Source organism: Sceloporus undulatus, chromosome 5, assembly GCF_019175285.1.
Source record: "Sceloporus undulatus isolate JIND9_A2432 ecotype Alabama chromosome 5, SceUnd_v1.1, whole genome shotgun sequence".
Lineage (NCBI taxonomy): Eukaryota > Metazoa > Chordata > Lepidosauria > Squamata > Phrynosomatidae > Sceloporus > Sceloporus undulatus.
Window position 1 is genome coordinate 152,688,399 of NC_056526.1, and position 4,186 is coordinate 152,692,584.

A 4,186-nucleotide genomic window follows, 5' to 3' on the forward strand; every position below is an offset into this window, starting at 1 on the left:
GAGATCGGACCACATCACACCTATATTAAAATCCCTCCACTGGCTGCCTATTAGCTTCTGGGCACAATACAAAGGGTTGGTCGTTACCTATAAAGCCCTACATGGCTTGGCCCCGAGTTACTTGAGGGAGCACCTCTCCCTACATAATCCACCCTGCACCCTCAAAACAACGGGGAAATTTTTACTTGATTGCCCCAAGGTAAAACTAGCAGCAACTCACTGGAGGGCTTATACAGCGACAGCCCCTACCCTCTGGAACACACTCCCAGAAAAAAATCCGACTCTGTTTTACATTAGAAGCCTTTAAGAAGGCATTAAAAACCCACCTCTTTCAAGTAGCATATCCTCCCGATTCTGTTTAGATTAAGGAATCCCCCCCCCATAATTGATGGTTTTAAGGATTTGTACATGGTTCAGATTTTTAGGAAATTGTATGAAATTGTGATTGTGATTACTGAGCCATTTTAGTGTTTTGTACTGCAACATGTGTCACGTGCTTACTATGTTGTGGGCCGCTTTGATCTACAGGAAAGGCGGTATATAAATAAAGTAGTTGTTGTTGTTATTATTATTATTATTATTATTAATTCGCCAGCATCACAAGAACTGGAAGGGAATCAAAACATGAGTGAACTTTTCAATTGTTTGTAATGTATCATGATCAAATTCTGCTCCACTTGTGGTGCTCATAACTGGAATGCAGTCTGTCTTGATAAGAGTTCATATCATTTGTTGTTCTTTCATAGACACCAAATCAAAATACCACCCCTAAGGATAAAATAATGCTGAAGTGATCCTAGTATATATTCACCTTCATTTACAAAGTTTTGCTTAGTATACAAAATAAATCACCATTAGATTTTTTAAAAAATTCAAAAAAGCATGCTTATAGAGGGTTTTTTTTAACAAACAAACAAAAAGCTATACACAAAGCACAGTTGCCTTAAAAATGAAATTGTATTTTTAAATAACTTTGTATATAAAAGAAACCAAAGAAAAAGTGGACCAAGAGAGGAAGCAGCAAAGACATAATACAAACTATTGTATCTCACGTTTCACAACTGAAACATTCTTAGAAAGCCATAAGCCTGTAAAAGGAGTCAGTTTGGAGAAAGGAAAAAATCATATGCAATTTATCCTGCAAATACTCAATTTCCTCAAGCCTCTTTGGACTTTATTACAAAAGAACATTTCTTTTTACAAAGGTCACTTGGCTTACCTGAGTGGCAATTCCCTTTTCACTCTGTGACAACAATACAATCACTGCTGGACACAGATTAAACTAATTTGTTAAGATGAAAAATAAAAGAGAAAATACTTTCTTTCATCATATGTCATTCATGAAGAGTCTCCCCTCCTTTGTTCCTTTCCAGTTTTCTGTCTGATTTAAACCTCTCTTATACTATCAAGTTCAATGTTATTTGTCTTGGATAGAAATCTATATTTCTTGCATATAAATGTGCTGTACAGTTTCTTTTTTCTTTTCTTTTTTCTTGTTTTTTTGCATTTTTTAGCTGGATACCAGAAAGCAAATAGGGCTCCACATTTATTAACACTTTAAATTTTAATTCCTAGAGAAGGAGGAGGAAATGCTGAGAAGGAGGAGGGTCCGGCCTGCCTGCCTGAATGTTCCTCCATACCACCTGAACTGAGAACAGCAACATCTTTACAAAATGCAGGCTTCTGAGTAACATCATCATACTCCCCCCCTCTTGTGTCATTTGTAACACCTTTGCTTAATGAAGAAGCTAGTGGAACTTTGCAACATGTATTTTGTGCATGTCGGTTGGTCCAATGAAGACATTACTATTTTATGGATTTTGCACCTTATTGTACTTATCAAACCATTTTGATCATGTCCCTTAACATCCCTAATCTGGAAAGAGGCCTCAGTGTATGTACAATTACATGTGGAGGTGTTGGGGCATGGCTGCAGGAATACACCAACAATGAATTATTACTCACCTTCATATTATTCAAGGAAGGCACACAGGTTACTGGTCAAAAGGATCTTACTCAGAAAAGCTTTTATACACAAACACTTCAGAGTCAACCCTCATTGGATGCATCATTGTTTCAAGGACATTATACATTGGGCCACTTAATAAATATTATTTCCAACTTATTGCCACAAGTTATGAAAATAATGCTCCAGCTGAACTGCATAGTCTTTTGTCATCTGGTGCTATTCTAAATGATGAAGAAGTGGAAGAAAATATATTTCATTTGTCCAAATGTAACTGAAAAGTGTTACAGTCATCCACCTGAACACTCATTCTCTTGCACCTCCCTCCCTCCCTCCCTCCCACACATACACAAAATGGTACAATTATCCAACTGGACATACATTCTCTCTCCCCTCCCACACACATATCCATACACAAACACCACACTACCATTCCCTTCTCCTTTTGTGTCATGTCTTTTTAGATTGTAAGCCTGAGGCAGGGAAATGTTAATTAAAAAAAATAAAAAATAAAAAATAAGCTGCTCTGAGAGCCTTTATGGCTGAAGAGCAGTGTATAAATACTCCAAATAAATAAATAAAATACACAAAGATACACACACCATGCAATACTAGGGAGATGGAGTTATACAAAGAGGAGCAAAGCTAACTTTTTTGCCCAACTTTAAGTGCAACATAGAAATGTCATCTCCTAGGCTTATGTTCAGTTGTTTCACTGATTTTATATGTGTAGGTGTTTATTGCATTGGCTTTGTTCCTGCGATAGATGCGGTATGTAACTTTAAGAAGGGGGATCTTATCGTATTTCATTGTCAACAGGGAGTATGCAGCCCATTTGCTACTCAGGCTTCTGCTGCATCTTTTCAAGAATGAGAAAATCCCATTCTTGAAATGTTTCAGGAGGAGCCAGAGAAGCCCAGCGTGCAAATGAACTGTGTACTTCATGGCAACAGGGAAATATGATATGATCCACTTTCTTAAAGTTACATCCCACATATATTGCAGGAGCAAAGCCAATGCAATAGACTCCTAAGACACTCTCCCTCTACACACACACACACACACACACACACACACACACACACACACTATCACAAGTTATTTTCTGGTCATGCTACCAATGGTCATGCATTAAGTACACATGAAAAGAGATTCTATGTGCATAACAATGTGTGTTCCATGCATCTGAGAAGTAGGCCAAGTCTATGACAGTTTATGCTGCAATGTCTTTTGCTTAGGAAGTCTACAAGATCCCTTTGCATACCGATATTCCATACTAACATAGCTATGCCTTTGAGTGATATATATTGGTCATACAACAGTGCATCTGTAAATCCTCTTATGATTACTAAGAATGTAAGCCAGAATCTTTTTCAAGCTCATTGGGCCCAGTTGTAACTTTTTCTGCCATAGAAAAGGAAGGCAGAAAATTTTTTCGAGCTCTGAGCAACATATACTTTTTCCTCTTCACAGCTGCTGCACCCATAACACTTTTCTTTCTGTCACCGACAACATCACAACAGTTTTGCCAGCATAGTATACAAGGATTTTGACCATTGTCATTAGAGATGAGACCAGGAGCTTTGTGATGGTTGCTGAGGCTAAACTACATAAATCCACAATTTCATCACTCATGCTTTCCATAAATACAAGAATTTATCTGCTTCCTCTTATCCAAAGCCATTTACCTTTCTTGGAATGGGCTATTACATTCTTATGAATTTGCTAAGGTCTTTCCTAGGAATACCCATATGTTCCTGGCATCACTTTTTCCATTAATGTGATTGCTAGAGGATGAGAATTATTCCAGAGGGGGAAATTTTTCCTTTTTTTCCTGTTACATCTCAGGGGATTCAAACAAATTCAGTCTTGACTTCAGAATGCTTCTCTCTGACAAAGTTTTGAGAATCCCTCCCTGTGATAAAGATTCTTGAGTCATTTGCTGCTGACACCATGCAGAGAGCTTTCTTTAACAATTCTTTCTTTCTTTCTTTCTTTCTTTCTTTCTTTCTTTCTTTCTTTCTTTAAAAAAGCAAATGGGTTTGAATGGCATGAATAACAACCAATTCATTCTTCTTTATCTGTGCCAGTCACATTTTTTAGATGAATGTCTCAAAGACTATAGAAGCTTACCATTACAAGTCCCTTGTCTACCAGGCTGCCTTTGTAGCATAGGTTGCTGTAAATGGAGTGAAGCTGTTACGAAAACTTCAGAAAATG